This window comes from Eretmochelys imbricata, chromosome 3 (genome assembly GCF_965152235.1).
Source record: "Eretmochelys imbricata isolate rEreImb1 chromosome 3, rEreImb1.hap1, whole genome shotgun sequence".
NCBI lineage: Eukaryota > Metazoa > Chordata > Testudines > Cheloniidae > Eretmochelys > Eretmochelys imbricata.
Genome location: NC_135574.1, coordinates 10,538,471 through 10,557,191, shown reverse-complemented (window position 1 = coordinate 10,557,191; position 18,721 = coordinate 10,538,471).

Sequence of the window (18,721 nt, the reverse complement as noted above, 5' to 3'; positions counted from 1 at the left end):
GAACTCAGTCTATTTAGTTTATCAGAAAGACTGAGAGGTGACTTGATTACAGTGGCTAAGTATCGCCATCAGGAGAAAATACCAGGTACTAAAGGGCTCTTTTATACAGTGGAGAAAGGCAGAACAAGAATCATAGAATCATAGAAGATGAGGGTTGGAAGGGACCTCAGGAGGTCATCTAGTCCAACCCCCTGCTCAAAGCAGGACCAATCCCCAACTAACTCATCCCAGCCAGGGCTTTGTCAATCAATGGCTGGAAGCGGCAGTCAATCAAATCTGAATTAGAAATCTGGCGCAAATTTTTAACAGGGAGCGTGATTAGCCATTGGAACAAACCACTGAGGGAAGTGTTGGATTCTCCATCTCTTGATAGCTTCAGATGAATGTGAACTCTCCATGTGATGCTGTGGCCAAAACAGCTAATGATCCTGGGATGCATAAACAGGGGGATCTTGACTAGGAGTTGAGAGTTTATTTTACTTCTGTCTATGGGACTGGTTTGACTCCTGCTGCAATATGTCCCAATGCCGACAATTCAAGAAGGATGTTGGTAGATTGGAGAGGGTTCAGAGAAGACCCGCGATAATGACTAAGGGATTAAAAAACCTGCCTTAGAGAGAGAGAGATTCAGAGAGTTCAATCTATTTAGTTTAACAGAGACAAGGTTAAGGAGAGAGTTGATCACAGTCTATAAGGATCTACATGGGGAACAAATATTTATTAATGAGCTCTTCAATGTAGCACAATCCAATGGCTGGAAGTTGCAGTTGAACAAATTCAGACTGAAAATAAGGCATACATTTTTAACACTGAGAGTAATTAACCATTGGAACAGTTTACCAAAGATCATGGTGGAGTCTCCATCACTGACAATTTTTAAATCAAGATTGGATGTTTTTCTGAAGAATCTGCTCTAGGAATTATTGTGGGGAAATTCTCTGGCCTGTGTTATACAGGAAGTCAGACTAGATGATCACAGTGATTCCTTCTGGCCTTGCAATCTGTGAATCTATGAAATCAAGACTGGCTTTCTTTCCAGAAGATTTGCTTTAGCCAAACACAAGGTATGCTTTAATCAAACACAAGTTATTGGGCGCGCTACAGGGGTAAATGGGTGACATTTAATTGCCTGTGATATATAGGAGATCAGCCTAAATGATCTAATGATCCTGTGTGGCCTTGAAATATATGGGTCTATGAAAAGTGGGTGTGGGGTGGCTTACAGGAGAGGTTATGGGCAGTGCCAAGAGTTTGTTTTGGTTTTTGGTTTTGGTTTTTTGCCTACTAGGCTCATGGGGTTTCTAGATGGCTTCCCCTCAGCAAGAAAGGATGAGTGGAAGATATCCCTCAATAGCAGAACTAACAGAAACATTGGAGATAGTATTTAGAGCAGAATTCTATCCTCCTGCCATTTCAGAACATTGATCATGCTCACTTGATTTGAAGAGGTGATTCCCTATTTGTTGCGCTGGAAGAAGGTGCATAGGATTGTTTTATACTTAGAGAAACTTTAACAACTTAGAAAATCAGGGAGATGAAGGCACACGAGTGGGAATTTTTGCCAGAAGCAAAGAAACTGATTCTGAGCCAGGAAATGTATTATTGCAATTTTATTACTGAAGCCAGAGTTACAATATCACTGAAGGGGATTGCGATTCAGTGTGGGCAGCTCATCAGGGCTGATTCTGCTTTTGTTTTCTTGCTGGAACCTGGAAAGGATCATTATTTAAAAACCACAGGAAGACAAGATTCTGTCCTCTGTGCTTCAATAAGCGGTGCGGCAGGCAGAGTTGTGGGAAAGAGATGTTTACAGGTCTTTGTGCATAGAGGGCAGTGTTACATGCTGAGAGGGGGTTTGTCTAGTGGCAGCCTGGCCATCAGCTTACATCCCTAAACCCCCTGGTGCAACACTAAAGTAAATCTTTCTGGAAGCCTGACCCTCTTTCTTTAGCTCCACTTACCATATTACCCTCCCGTCAATCACGCAGAGTCCTGCTGCAAAAAACGAGATCATGTCCCAAGACAGCTACCAAGAGAAAGCAGGAGGTGCTCCTTTCTCCTGCAGCAGGGTACAAAGGAGCTCCCAGTGGGGGTCTCTCCCAGCTGCCAGTGTGTGAATCGAGTCCTGGATTGACGCAGCCAGGTGTGATTCATTTAGAACACGCTCCCTGTGCTTCAGAAGGAGGTGCTGTGGTCCAGGCCCCGATCCTGCACCACTGACGTCTAGGGAAGCGAACTTCTATGAGTGTCGGGCCAAGCCCCTCGGGGTTAAATTAGGGGGCTGAGAGTCAAAATTAGTGGCTCCTTTTCCCAGCTCATCTGTGCACTTGCAATGTAGCGGCGAGGAAGTCATTTTGCCCTTCTTGTGACTTTTGCTCTTTACAGTAGGATCCAAATAACAGCGTTTACTGAATCTACACAACAGGGAAGGCCTAGCTCCGTATTCAGACTGCTACTCTGGTTGAGGTCTGGTGACTTCGAAAACACAGAACATGGTGAGTGCCACTCAAGGCCTCACGAACTATTTAAAGGGATACAACTCAAGTTCTGGACACGACATGTCTGTAAATGGACCTCTGTTTCCAGGCTGTAAAATGGATATAATACTTTCCTCCCTCACAGGGACATGCTGAGGCTTGGTTACTATTTGAGATCCTTGGATGACAGGTTATAAGTGGAAGGGAGGTCTGGTGGCTAAGGCACTGCTACCGGCTTCCTTTATGAGCTTGGGCAAGTTGGGTCTGGTCCAGTGATCAGAAAGCTCCTATTGACATCCATGGAAGTAGTGGATCCTAGAAGCTTTGCACATCAGGTCATTACTTTCTTTGCCCCTCACTTCCCCATCAGTGAAATGGGGATGAACAACACTTCCTTTGTCTGTTGTGCCAATTTAGACTGTAGTTCTTAGTGTAGAAAGTGTCTCTTACTACATGTCCGTACAGCGCCTTGCACACAGAGGCCCCGATCTCAGCTGGGGCCTCTAGCCATGACTGTAAAGTAAGTAATATTAATAGTCCCTATAATAACTGCTTCATATGCTAAATGATTTAAAAAAGAAAGGCTCATCATTAAATCCTCCCGAATGCATTTTCCAGTCCCTCCTGCCTTGACCCCAATTGCTTATCAGCTAGGATATGTTTATCCCTCATCTTTCCTCCACCCCACCCCCCCTGCTTTCTTTTTTCTTTCTTCTTTCCTGCTTTCTCTCCCACTGTTTCTTTCGCCTGGGCCAGCCCACATACACTCCCTGTCTCCAAGGCCGGGCCTCAGCGTGCAGAGGAGTCACAGGAGTGGAATTTCAGACTAAACTTTCCTTTTGAACACCACATTTTCAAGGGCATGAGACTTTCTCGGCCGTTGTTATGCTGCACAATAGAACTGGAAGGTTCTGGTTTGGGCCACTGTCGAGTCCCGCAGAACCGGTGCTGAGAGAGGACTCTCTCCCTGCCCGCCCCCGGGGAATTTAATAACGAACGGGTTCCTTTGACCGCTTTAGTGGACCATCCTATCGAACATTACAGCAGGCACGATATGCTGTAGCATTCTATAGGTGTTACATCGCTGTAACATGCACCTTGATGGAGCTGCTCCTGGTTTATACTGGCCTGAGGGGAGAATCAGGCCCCATTGAGCAATGGCTAGAGTACCTTACTGGTTTCCGGAGGGCTTTCCCATAAAGCTATATTCACAGCTCTGCTTGAGGGGGATATACCCTGCTTTGGTCTGTATTCTTCACCAGGTAACCTCAATCTCAGAATCTACACAGAGATGCTATCACGGAGGACTGGATAGCTCAGGAGACTGGAGTAGGGAGCCTTTCACCTCCGGGTCACTCTTAAGATTCCAGTTGAAAACAGTAGGAGCTGAAAGTTGTTACCGTACTACTGCTCTTCAGTGGCTTCTGTGAAATAGTAATACCAATGCGTAGCTCTTTTCAAAGGAGAGCAGTATCCCTGTTTTACAGAGGGGGAAACTGAGGCACGGAGCAGTGACGCGACTTGCTCAAGGTCGCCCAGCAGGCCAGTGGACACCCAGCGGGACCAAGGACTGAATCTTAGTTCAATGCTCTAGCCACTGAACTGCATGATGCTTTTATTCCGGGCCTTAGTGGACAAGTGTCTACACCATAAAAACCATCCCAGCAGTTGATGCCTGTGGTCCCCGCTCTAGGGGGGTGGAGAATGGAAAACTTTGGCAGACGGCCCCCTCCTACTCAGGGATGAGGCGCAGAGGAGGGCGAAGTTTGCACTGTTGCTGCCCGAGAGAGACACCTGCTCTCTGGATAAATAGAAGCCCTAGGTCCCAAGCGCTGTTAATCTAGTGTCCTTCCCCAGAACTAAATTAAAAATCTTGTCACTCTTCCTTTCTCCAGGAAGGCAAATCAGGTCCAGTCCTCCTCTCAAATAAATAGGGAACAGAAAAAAAGCAAAGCCAAACCCAAGCTGTAAGCCAAAATCACATGGAGCTGGACCGTGCATGGAGCTCCCAGGCACTACGATAATACAAATGAGAAATAGCAACAATCATGATAATAAGACACAGGCTGACTTCGCTGGGTAGTCACGGGCCAGATGTTGCATTCTGTCCACCCCCTTCCTTTGTCTACGTCAGAGGCTCTGGTTCCCAAAGCACTTGTTGTGGGTCAGCAGACAGCTGGCTGGTGATATGGGCCTGACTCCTCCTTGTTTCCCATTTTTAAATGGCATTAAAGACAATTCAGACACATGTCCTGCGTTCCCGTGGGTCTTTTCCATGGGGTTACCCTGCGAGTGTGAATGGGAGGGGAGGCATTCATGAGACTCTCTGCTAACTACGAAACTGTTCAAGGACCCCTTGATCTGTCTTCTGTGTAGACGCCAAGGCATTGCATTGCCAGGCACCCCAGACTGCAGGGCAGGGGTGGCCCCTCGCAGGTCTGGCGTGCACCCCGGAATGTCACTGTTGGGTTTGTCAAAAGTGCTTAAGCAGCTGAGGAGCATAAGTTGCACTGAAAGTCCGTGGGCCTGGTGTTCTTACGTCACTGACGTGCTTTTGAAAATCCTATCCCAAGCTCTTTGGGGTGGTGCACATGCGAGGCATATGTCTGTATAGTGCCTAGTGCGCTAATGGGAGACATAGAAATAAGAGAGGCAGTGTGTCCTAGTGGATAGAGCTCTGGTTTGGGACCCACGAAACCTGCCTTCTACCCCAGCTCTGCCACTGGCCTGCTGGGTGACCTTGGGCACATGGCTGTGCCATTCCATGCCTCAGTATCCCCAGGGGGACCAGGTAATGGATTGTGAAGTGCTTAGAGATCAGTGGATGACAACAGCTAGGTATTATTAATAACCATAGTAAGAGGCTGTCTCATTCTGGGGGTGCTCGAGGTGGCCCATTGTGCCTGGGATCACTGGCATCACCCTTACAGAAAATCAGTCTGCCGCCTGCTTCACCATTGATGCTGGAGGGCTCCCCTTTGGCAGGCAGGGGCCTGAGCCAGGTGCTAATCAACCTGGCTCTCAACTGGGACATTATGGATGCTTGTGCAAAACGGGTCTGGTGAAGACCCCCCTCATCTGACTTGATGGCATTTGACACTCACTCTGAGTAGGTACAAATGGGTAGACCAGAGGCCAGAGTAGCGATGAGTCTGGCCTGATATTTCCAGATACAGTATATCGGCCTCTATATTCTGCACAGGGCCAAAGAGTGGCAAACCCCCATTAGCTCAACTGATGCAAACCCCTGCTTAGCTTAATCTCTAGTTAATGGTCAGCAGCGGAGCAGCTGCACTGATGGCTAGCCACTGGCTGCCGCATCAGGGCTATTGCCAAGGGTGGGTGTGTGAAGCCTGAGGGCCACAGTCTCTGCTAGAGTAAATTCAAGTAGCTCAAGACCGTGCCTTCCAACTTCAGATGGGCCTGGTGACCTCAGGGCTGCAGCCCTCTTCTCTGATTTCCTCTCCTGAAGCCCCAGAGCACAGGCGAGTAGGAAAACCAGCCAACTTGCAGGGCCACTGCGCCCATTCAACGCTGCACAGAGGCAGAACGGCAGAGAAACTAGCCACTGGCTATCTACCGGCTACATTCTTCCATCCTCCAGGGGGTATTTGGTACAGGGACGCTTTTAATTTTATTACAGGTTTCAGAGTAACAGCCGTGTTAGTTTGTCTTCGCAAAAAGAAAAGGAGGTCTTGTGGCACCTTAGAGACTAACCAATTTATTTGCGCATAAGCTTTCGTGAGCTACAGCTCACTTCATCGGATGCATATACAGTACTTTCCACAGTATGCATCCGATGAAGTGAGCTGTAGCTCGCGAAAGCTTATGCGCAAATGAATTTTATTACAGGCAGACACAAACTAACGACACACGGCTCTTTATTAGAACAGTAGTGAAATGATGGGCAAGCTGTGGGGGAGGTAGGATAGTCTGAGTTCCCACAGACCTGCAGAGGAGAGTGTGTGTGTATTGTATACCCAGATGGAAAAGCTACAGTATCAATGTAGAAGCGTGTACCGGGCTGCTGGCCCTTTGCAGTAGTGTCAGAGGCCAGTTACCCCATTCCAAGGGTCTAGAATAAGCAAAACCATCACTGGGTGAGAGGAAGATGGTCCCAGAGAATAGTTAGTGTGAGGGAGGGCAATGGTATGAGGGGAAACCCAGGCTATTGCTCCTTTAAGGGCCTGGGACCAGGAGCCTTGCAGAGTGTGTGGGCCCAGGCTCCCCCTCTCTTTCCCAGGAGTCTGGGGTTATTAGACCCACCTGGGAAGGATCGAGGGTGACTGGGCAAATGACTCAAAAGGCCTGTCGGGAAAAGAAGCCCCCCAGTCTACTACCTGCGCAACCCCTAAACTTGAGGGGTGAGTTGTGCACTAGGAAGCCACCGTCCCAGGAGGGAGGACTGTGAGAGGGTAAAGTTGAGGGGTGAGCTACAGGCTGGGTGGGCCAGGACTGGAAGCAGAAGATGCAGCCCCAGGAAAGAAGGCTGTGAAACCGCTGAACCTGCGGTGGGCTGAATCTACCAGCCACCCCAGACTAGGCGTGCACAGGCCCCACAAAGGAGGAATTGAATTTAAAGGGAGAACAGTTTGCAAGCCAGGGGGCTGTGAAACCCTGAACTGAAGGTGGTGTGTGCAAAAGGGGTTCTTTAGCAAGCTGGATGGTGTTTAGTAAGTTAGACCCCAGGAGAGGGGAATAGTATTTTAAAGACTCTGGGTCTGGGTTAGTTTTTGAATCTCAGGGAAAATGAGGCCTGGCGGGACAGCACCTGTCTACACAGAGGTAGTGTTGGTGGTGACCAGAGCTAGGCACCGGGATCCAGGCTTCTGGCGATGTGTTTCTAGCTTTTGCACTGTTTGCTTTATAAATGTAGGCAAGTCACTTCACTCCTCTGTGGTCAAAAGGTGCCATATAAATTTCAAGTATTAAAACCTGAACCAAAACCCCAGAACCCAAAATATTCTGGTGTCTCGAGGGTCATAATTTGCCTCAAAATTTTGCTGCTTGATCTCATCACTATTATGCTCACTGTTCTTCATGTCTAGAAAAACTCCTGTGTATGCTTCATCTTGTTTAGCTCAGGACAGTGCGGTATCTTTAATAACCCAGAGCGTACTGAAAATAGACCAGTTACCATAGACCCCTTCTCTTTCCATGCCCTGCCATGTGTTCAAACTCCTCTCAGCTGATCCGGGCGGTGATGGAGCTCCTGTTCGTAACACACAGGAAACGTAGCGAATGACAGATGTAAAACACAGACAGGAAAATACTTGAGTGACTTTTGCTGTGATTGTTTCATTCTGTAGTGTCTGAGGCTACACAGATCTCAGGGCTGGGTCTGGCTGGGTAGGGGGAGTTGTTTAGTCGTAAAACTATATTGCCTGGATTTTTTTATATAAAAGGTCTTCTCCCCTCCTCCCTCCATTTCGAATCTCTGGGGCTGTCGGAAGCATAATGGGCGTGAGAGAGCCTCCATCCATCACAGACCTTGAAGAGTTCAGCGAGGTGCAGCAATCCAAGAGGAGAAACATTCCTCCGAGAACTGTCTCTCGGGTGGGGTGGGGGGGTGGGGAAGAGAAAGGAGGAAAAGATAAGGCCGCCTTAATTTGTCTTTTTTAATTGGCTCAGAATACTTGAACGAAGGCTGGTTTGTTATCCTTGGCTCTGCTCTGGCAGACAGCCAAGATCCAGGGCCGGGACGGAGGCTTCTGAAGAGTAAACCTCTTGTGAATATCCTATTAAGACTCACTCCAGTTCTTGAAAGGAAGATGTAAGTGGGAACAGAAGTGAGGGGTGTGTTTTTTTAAAGCTGGGCTTAAGGGAACAGCTGGGTGAAAAGGACACCAAGGGCCATGCTTTCGTTTTCTTAGCATCTGCCCCAGGGCTGGCTGAGTTTTTTAAATATTGAACCGTGCACTGATATTTCACTGATTCCTCAGTTTCCCTCCATGGCCAAAGGGCCCTTTCTGCCAACCTTACTCCTGGTTGGTAATATCCTACTCCACAGGTAGTTGTTTTAACGGGCCAGATCTCAGCCTGACCTATGTAACCACACAGGGTGAGGAGGGGAAATAAGACATGCTCCCCCCCATCAGTGGGCAGCTTCCCAGAATCTCTGCTGCAGGCACAGTTGGATATGGCCATGGGGGCATGTCTCGACTCCACCCCTGTACAGGTGGGCAGAGCCTTGGCTGGAATACTCTAAGCTCCTTTACGCAGGGACCGTCTCTTCAGACATGTCTGGAAAGCACCAAGCCCACTTTTGACATGAATAACATCAGGGGTGACTAGTTCCTGTAACCTGTCCTTGTAATCGGAGCATGTACATTGGATGCAAAGGGCAATCCAGCGGCAAGGCACTAGCCTGGGACTCCAGAGACCTAGATTCAGTTCTCTGCTCTGCTACAAACTTCCTGTGGGATCTTTGGCAAGTCCCTTAGTGTCCTGGGCCTCTCTCTCCCATCTGTAAACTGGAGATAGTAACACTTCCCTACATCAAAGAGGGGTTGTAGGATGCTCAGATACTAGGGTAATGGGGGGCCAGATAAATATCCTGGACTGTGCCAATTACTGTCCGATCTGTCCATGCTTGCATCCAGAGGTTTCTTCCATCTTTGCCTCTACCCGTGAAGCTGTTTGAGGCAGTGACTATCTGTGTGCTCATCCCTCAGATCTATTGGCCAACCAAGGCCAAATCTAAGACATGAAGAATAAAGGAGCATAAATATCTAGCCGATTATTTAGTCTCACCTGCTATTTCAACCTGGGGAAAAAAAACTGTTTTCCTTTCTGGAGGATCTGGGTAGTGCAGGGAGGGGGAAGAAAAAACTTCACATGAAATTAAATAATGAAGGAAGCTGGGGCAGCTTGTACAGATAATGGGATGTAGTCCCACTGTGTGGTGGGATAAACTAGGCCACTGCCTTCCAGGAACTATACAAGGACCAAGAGTGAAATGATTGGAGATCAGACTAGATGATCATACTGGTTCCTTCTGCTTTAAAACCAATGGAATGAGTTGAGTGGTCTTACTGGAGAACTGCCCACCTCACAAGCGTGACCCATTCTCCATCCAGCTGGCATCTTTGCTGGAGCCCGAACCCTGGCAGGGTGGCGTTGGGATTTTGCACGGCTGCTGTCCATGCCGTTTCGGAGATAAGCGGAAACCTTCCTTCTCCAGGGTTACCACCTCTGAGGGGTGCCTGGTTTGCATGAGCAAATTAAAAATTATTTGAAGCTAGCCATCGCGAGGGTGTTATCACGGATCATAAAGGACCACATGCCCTCCTGTCTCTTCCCCAGTGCACCACTCAAGCGTGCTTGTAGTAAGTTTCTGGGTGGGGATCTCAGAGCTCGTTCAATGCTCAGCTTTGGGTTGTGCAGATCTCTGCCAGTCCAAGCAAAAATGAAAACCTTGAAACCTTCCGGCGTTCCAGAATGCCAACCTTAGGACATAGGCATTGCCGGGCTGGGCCAGCCCCAAGGGCCCTCTAGACAGGGGCCCACCTCCGACAGTGGGCAGCACCAGATGCTTCAGAGGAAGGTGTAAGAACCCCTCAGCTAGCAGACATGGGATGCCCCCATGTGTTAGGTCTCCTCCTGATCTCTGATGGTTAGAGACTGGCTTACGCCCTGAATCATGAGATTCAGGAGCCCTTCCAAATTGTTTATCATTGATGATGGTAACTCTGGACATCCTCGTTAGCCATATAAATGTCCCATTCCCTTTTTTAATCTCATTTTTCTGTTGGCTCTCCCTGAGCACAGCATCTAGCTGTCGTTTCTCTTTCAGAAAAGGGCTGGTCTCAAACAGCTTGGGGCTTGGTGCAGAGGGCCCTAGAAGTTTGGGACCTTTTCCGAAATCCTGAGGCCTGCAAACTGCGAGTGACACCTACGGAGCTAGAAAGGGAAAAGTTCTAGGACAAACACAGTGAACATGGGGATGTTACAGCAGAACTCACCCGCTATGGGCCCAGTCCAAAGTCCAAGAGACTCCCATTGACCAGGCTTTGGATGAGGCCTTGTACCCCTGCTCAGACTGTGTCATTGGAGTGTTTACATTTTTCTTTTAAAGATGGACGAGTGACGTCTTATGGCTAAGCACCAGCCTGGGAGTTGGGAGACCTTGGTACAATTCCTAGCTGTGCCACAGAGTTCCTGAGAAATATTGGGCAAGTCCTTTAATCTCACCATACCTCAGTTTCCCCCTGTGCAAAATAGGGACAATGTGGTGTATCTGCCCCATGGGCAGATTTTGTAAGAAAGGGGTGAAATCCTCAGATGGAAGCTGCTAGGTACAAGCCAAGGCTTGCTGTACCAAAGCTGCCAGAATCCACCCAGAGATAGCTTCAAAGCACTCCCTCTGGTTGAAATTTTCCAAGTTCCCTATGGGATTGGGATGCCCAGTTCCCCCCAGAAATTAATGGGACTGGAGTGTCCAAATCTCCTAGGCAGCTCCACAGGTTCCCCCTCGCTGGCGCTCTTTTCAAATGTAGCCTTTCTGCTTCCCGATAGGCACAAGACTGAGGCCCTGAGCCTGCAAACTCCTACTCATGTGCTTCACTTTACTTGCATGATCAATGCCATTGAGGGCATAGGGCTAATACTGTGCGGCAGAATAGCTCTGCTCAGGTGCTTACACAGCTCCCGTTACCGGAGCTGCCGACCATCTCACAGCCTTCGATGTATTTGCCCTCACAACACCCCTGGAAGGTCGGGAACTGTTGTTATTCCTATTGTACAGATGGAAAACTGAGGCACAGAGAGATCCTCAAAGGTATTTCGGCTCCTAACTTTCACTGATTTGACATAACTTTGAGGATCCGGGCCTAAGTGACTTGCCTGAGGTCACACAGAGCAAGGAATGACACATCCCCTGACTGAGGCCATAGCCGGAGCTCTAACCACTAGACAGCCTTCCCCCATGGCCTAGGTGCATGTGTTTGTAGGACCGAGTCCTGCGCGAGCTGCCTTTTGTGAAGGCCAGAGGGCCGTGTGGACACCTCAGCTAAAAATACCTCCCAGCCCTCCCCCGCCTCATGAGCCCCTGACAGTAACCATGCCATGACATGCTGTCCGTCAAAGCAAACTTGGCCAATGTCAGCCACAGTTCGCTGTAATCTCCCCGGGGGTACGGTGGTGCCAGAAGTGACAGCTACCTTTATCCACATCTCTGGGATGTAAACAATATTGAGAAATACTGACAGGCGGAACATTAGCATCTAATATCCTGCAGCCACTTCACCCCAGACTAAGTTACTGCAAAGCCTCGTTTCTTAATACCCGGGGTTTCTGCACTTATTACCCTTATCTGTGGCAGCAAAGGACCTCAGTGAAAGACACATTTTGGTGCTGGTTTTGGAATGTTTTTGCAAATCCTCACATTTATAGGCAAAGACCAGGAGATCAAAGCCCCCTGGGGTTTATAAAGCACGTCAGGCTGAAAGTTTGACATCAATTAAAATGATATACACGTTGTCCAGATTTATGAGCACACTCATATCCTCCACCCCCCACCAAAAAATTAATGAGAGTCTTTCAAACGAATTACATTTCAAGGTATGTTTGGGGGGGGCAGGAGAGATGGGGGCCGGAGAGCAGGAAAGGGATCTGGGGTCTGATTGTCCTTCTGTTTGAGTCCAAGTTGCAGCAGTGCATGAGCTGAGTTTGGCGGAATCGTCGACACTCTCCCTGGGTGGCTGCTTTCACTGGGGCCATTCCGTATGTCTGTCAAAGCTGAAATTAGGACTGGCTGAAAACGTTTCTGTCAACCCTGGTTTTGGGCAGAAAACGGGGGTTCCCACTAAGCAGGTTTTTCACCGGAAGTGTCTGCTTTCTCCAGAACATTCTGATTTTTCATTGAAAACTGGAGGACTGGAGAATTGTCAGTGTTTGACTGAAAACCCAAAATTTAGGCTGAAAATGGCAAGACTTTGATTCTGAAATGGGAATAGCGCTAGTGACTATGGACCGAGCTCCTCAGCTGGAACTGCATCTCCCATTATGCACCATGGCCTCCTGTCACGTACTTCTTCCTCTCATCAATAAGGACACTATGGTGCATCATGGGACATGTAGTCAGGCCTATAGGGGAGAATAAGGCACTGCGGCAGGATTTCCAAATCTGCTTCAGTTCTCAGCTGAAATATTTTGTGGGGTTTTTAGTTTTGTTTTTGCTGTTTCCAAAAAGTCAGACGTTTCCATGGAAATTTTGATGAAATCATTTTGTCAAAAATTTCCACAAGGGTAAAATGTTTTCTAACCAGTTCTAGTTGAAACGCTAGGGAGCAGCCTGGAGGCATTTCATTTGCAGCCAGGGCCAACCAGTTTCTCTCAGGTTCTCTTCTGGCGAGATTTATTTAATAGATTTTTCAGTTCGCTGGCAACTCTGAAAAAGTGAAAAAGTTTCAGTTTGATTGAAACCGTTCAGCAAACGTGAAATGAATTTGTGAATAGTTGGCTGAAACTTCATTTTTTGGCTAACAATTTGTTTGCTGAAAATGTTTTTCCCTGCTCTACCTCTGACACCTCGTCATCATACATGGAATCAGAGTCTTTAATGGGTGGACTTTGTTAAAGAGACTAACTACATAATGCAGACATAAACCAACAGGCTTCTACACCACTTGAGTTACAGCATTGTCTCTGCTGTTTACCGTGGACCACATGCTGTCTTGAACAGTCTGTACAACACCCAGGGACATCTAATGGCTGAATAATATACTGCAAGTAAAGATACCAGAATAGTATTAGCATTTAGGTAATGGCGTAGTAAGATTTTCACGCTCAGAATCACTGTTTGAATTCTCTCTTAGAACAGAGCTTCTTTGACTGGATGCTGGAATTAGCGAACACCTAATGGGTAAAACAACCGATGCCAGAAGAGATCCCCATGGATGAGATTATATCATATGTTTATATGCACTAGGCATGTGGTATGACATATGGCAGCTGCATCAAATTAAAGGAAAACACCCACTGCTTCCTGATACTAGAAGGAGGTTCACACATCAGCTCACAGTTTGCTTTACTTGCTGTCATGCTATTATGACATCTGGAAAGTGACTGGAGGATTTACTTTGATAGGATTGTGAAAAGAACAAGTTTGGCAGACAACGGCACCACAGTGATAGCAAAGTCTGTGACAAAGGGAGTGAGGTTTAACCAATAATTTTGGCAAGTACTGGCACAGAAATTAAATTCCTTTATCCCAAGAAAATTGAACTCAGTAAATTAAGTTTCTCCTACAAGCGAGACACATATAGAACACGAGAACATAAGAATGGCCATACTGAGTCAGATCAAAGGTCCATCTAGCTCAGTATCCTGCCTTCCAACAGTGGCCAGTGCCAGGTGCCCCAGAGGGAATGAACAGAACAGGTGATCCATTCCCTGTTGCCCATTCCCAGCTCTGACAAACAGAAGCTAGGGACACCATCCCTGCCCATCCTGGCTAATAGCCATTGATGGACCTATCCTCTATGAATTTATCTAGTTCTTTTTTGAACCCTGTTATAGTCTTGGCCTTCACAACATCCTCTGGCAAGGAGTTCCACAGGTTGACTGTGCGTTGTGTGAAAAAATACTTCCTTTTGTTTGTTTTAAACCTGCTGCCTATTAATTTCATTTGTTGACCCCTAGTTCTTGTGTTATGATTGTGATTTAACTTCTGTGGGTGCATGGATACATCAGGTCACTCATTGCACAAAGGCCAGCCTGCAGTATAACTAGGGAATAGATTACTATATGTAGAAATTACAGAAATTTTCAGACAGGACGTTTTTCCAATGGAAAATTCCAACTCATTGAAACAAAAAACATTTCACATAAACATGCTGATTTTGATGAAAGTCCATGGGGGAGGGGGGAATGGAAATAATCATTCTGATTTTCCATTTTGAAACAACTCTCTGTTACAACTTTTACCTTTTAGAATACAACATTTTTAAAAGTCAAAAAACAGAATGAAACGTTCCCATTTTATTGCAATGAAATGTTTCAAATGACGGGAAACAAAAGTGTTCGGTTTGAGGTTTGTTTGTGTTTCATTTAGTTTTGAGGGAAAGCTGGGGTTGGGTTTTGTTTTTTGTTTTTTTGTCAAACCATTCTGCTCTGGAAGACTGGGTTTTCCTCCCCAAACTTGCAGCATTTGCCAGCAAATGAAAAAACCCAGTTTCCATCCAGCTGTAGAAATGCCTCAGGGCACATGAACAATGGTGACGACCGAGCACACTTTGATCACTAACACGTGCAAACACACCTGCTATCGCCACTGTCAGAGTAGTGCCAACTCTCAGGGGTTTATTGACTCTTGCACTATTTGGTGTTTTTCTGCATGGCTTCTGGAGTCATGTGATCATCACGCAAGCATCTCAAGAAGAAGGAAGTTTCCAGCCCTTGCAGAGAAGACCCTGAAAACGTGGACACTGACGGCTCAAACATTGGACGGTAAATATAAAGGTTCCAAAGTGTGTAAAATAAATCTCATGATTTTTACATGTCTCATGATTTTTTGGAGCCTCATTGAGGATTTTTGAAAACTCTGGCAGAACTGCTGCTGCCTTGTCCTGCTACCCACCCTACCCCTTAGTCTCTTTATTCACCCGTATCATAGTGTCGTAATAGATTGTGAGCTCTCAGGGGCAGGGACGGTGCTGCTGTTCTTTCTTTGGTCACTGTCTAGCAGAGTGCCTGATTTCTGACTGGCACCTGAGCAATCATTGAACCGTGGTGCCTCTCAGTATAAATACAGGTTTCAGAGTCGCAGCTGTGTTAGTCTGTACCCGCAAAAAGAAAAGGAGGACTTGTGGCACCTTAGAGACTAACCAATTTATTTGAGCATAAGCTTTCGTGAGCCACAGCTCACAAGTGAGCTGTGGCTCACGAAAGCTTATGCTCAAATTGTAGCTCACGAAAGCTTATGCTCAAATAAATTGGTTAGTCTCTAAGGTGCCACAAGTCCTCCTTTTCTTTCAGTATAAATGCTATTTCATTAAAATAATTATGTTAAAAGTACATGAAGGTTGCGAAATCAAGCACCCCAAAAGTTAAGAAAGAGCAGCATTAAGATGGTCTATGCAACCTTAATCCAACCCCCTTGTGTGTATGCATTAAGATACAGTCTTTAATTATATGAGCAAATCCTATTTATTCCACAGGAGCCCCACTTCTTTCAATATTCCTCTTTATCACCAGCATTCTAGGTGTGGCCCATACATCATATATTGCACACCATACAAACCCTGCACTGACTAATTATTCGTTTCCTCGTTGGCTTTTTGATTGTGCTTTTATTGCAGTATTTCAGTTCCTTACAGACATTAGTGACTTTATCTTCACAACAGCAGTGTGAGGTGAGGTGGTTTTATTATCTCCATTTTACATCCGGGGAACGGAGGCAGCGAGATTAAAGCCAAAATTGTCAAGTGTCCCCCAATCTGATCAGCCTGGGACCTGATTTTTCAAAGTGCCAAACATTATACATAGACTTGGAAGTCTAGACTTTTATCGATAAATGTTGCTGAATGTCAATTTCACAGTTCACACACAATCCGACAAAACCCTATTTCCATTGGCGACAACTGAAATTCGCAGATAGAGAAGGTAAAAACAGTGCTGCTTGAGAACTTCTTAGAGTTTGATTGAAGGATATTTAATTTGTATGGTTTGACATGTGATGTTGACATTTTGTGTTTGAATGGCTTGTGGCGTTTTGAATCTCAGCATCTCCGAGCATTAAATAATTATTGTCTGGGCCCTGATAATTCCCCGCAACTGTGAAAATTTAAATAAAAAATGCTTAACAATAAACACAGATTAGCCATTGCAATTATATAAAAAAATTAAATTCTGCCAAGTCTAATTATACAGCACTTAATCACACTCCCATTGACGACAGGTAAAGCTGCGGGCGCCCAGCACTTCTGCAAATCCGACCTCAGGGGCTCAGCTTGGGTACCCAGAAACTGAGGGACACACAATTAGTGAACAACAGTGAAAAAATTAGTTGAAGTGACTTGCCCATCACCACAGAGGAGCTCTATGATACAGGCAAGGAGAGAATCCAGTTCTCCAGGGCAGTATTCGATTGCCTTAATGAGACCAATCTTTCTGTTTCTGCCATCCCGTCTCATGCAGGGGTTCTGCCGACAACAGCCTCCTTCACTGTACAGCCCTGATTCATCCCCATCCTGTGCACTGTACAAGACAGGGATCCTGGGGGGGGGGGAAATAACATGAGTTTAAAGTGTCCTGTGGAAAAATAATATGCACCCATGTCGTTAAAAACTGTACCATAACGCATATGCACAAACAGGCAAGCTTAACTATGGCATTTCCCAACGTCTGAGTATTGATTTTGCAACCTTAACATTCCTTTAGTGTAGGGGACTTTGTGTGTGAGTTTTGTTTTGCTACTGTTTGCTCTTAATGCCATTTCCTACATTTAAAAAAACCCGTAAACCGAAAGAACAAAAAGTTCATGTGGTTCCATATTGATGCCCAACATGGGTCGTAAGCAGAGTTGGCATCTTTAGAACCACAGCACTGTCCTCTACCGCTTGAGCTAACAGAGTGACTGGTAGCAGTAGAAGTCTGTTATCTTCTGTGTGGTTCTGCCACTAGAAGGGGCTGGAGACAAACGCTTTGCTAGTGGATTTCACTGCTCTTTTATAGACAGCAGAGGCATGTTGAGATTCAGGACTAATGTACTAGAGAGGAGTGTTCTCTAGTGTTCACAGAGTCTTCTTCCTGCAAACCCTAGTCTCTCTTTGTCCCCTTCTTCTTCTAGCCCCATCTTCCCAACTCCTGGCCCTCTCTCCTCCCCTGCTGGTATCCTCCGACCACCCATATCCTGCCCTTGCCCTGTGTCCCAGCACCACAGGAGCCCTGGCAACTCAGGGAAAGTTCTGTTTCGACCTGGGATGGATGGAGCATGCTCAGTCGCTCTGTGCGGATGGTGCCCATACAGTTGGGTTAGTACAAAGCAGGGGTGGGCAACCTGAGCCTGAGAAGGAGCCAGAATTTACCAGTGAACATTGCCAAAGAGCCACAGTAACACATCAGCAGCCCCCTGTCAGCTCCCCCACCCCGCTCCCAGGCCCTCCCACCCACCGGCAGCCCCGCGGATCAGCGCCTCTCCCTCCCTCTCGATCAGCTCTCTCCACACCTCCCGATCAGCTGTTACGTGGCATGGAGGAGGCTCGGAGGGGGAGGAGGGAGGAGCGAGAGCATGGCAGGCTCAGGGGAGGGGGCGGGAAGGGGTGGAGTGGGGGCAGGGCCTGGGGCAGAGCCAGGGGTTAAGCCGTGAGCATCCCCCGGCCCATTGGAAAGTTGGCTCCTGTAGCTCCAGCCCTGGAGTCGGGGCCTAGACAAGGAGCCGCATCTTAACTTCTGAAGAGCCGCTTCCGGAGCCACAGGTTGGCCACCCCTGGTACAAAGGATCGGGCAGGGGCTGTATTGTGCTCAGTGCATGTGGACTCCTCGGAGAATTTCACTGCCCCTCTGACGAGATCTCTACTGAGCATGTGAGAACGGAAATATTTCAGAGGCTTCTAAATTGGCCACAGTTGGGCAGATTTTCACAGGCACAGCAAAAGGCCCCAACGCGACCCCACAGCTACAATTCAAGGCCCGGCTCCAAAACACAGCGGGACTAGAGCTCCTCAATGAAACAATGGCAAGATGATTTTTTTTTTTTTTTAACATGTGCAGAGCAATGCGTTTTCCCTTAACCCACTGGTCGCAAATGGCCGAGCCATTTTAATGGAAGTTTCCCCTAAAAATGGAGTCTGAGGCACACACCTGACATGGAAAATGTGAGCCCAAAATGTTCACGTCTGGCAAAGGAACTGATGCCAAGGTCTTACAATGGGAAGCGTCAGGCAACCTTAACTCTAGGCTACCCTTACTCCCTTTGCCACCGATAACCAATATTTCTAAACTCACCGTGCTGCTGGGAATACACATCCCCCCGGTTAGGTGGCAGATAGGGGAGGCCACCAGAACGTGTAATTATGTTGCACTAAATGAGCTGCAGAGAGTTTAGGTAGGCAATGAGCCACAAGCGATTATTGCCACAGTCACAGTGGGTGAGGATTTACCAAAGGAAAAGGTCACTTTTTAATGACTTCCATCAACCCTGCCTGTATTCCCTCCCAACCTTCCCTTCCTCCTCTGTCCCAGATGGCCAGATTTCCAGGGGGACTTAAATGCCTAGTGGGATTTTCAAAAGCACCTAAATC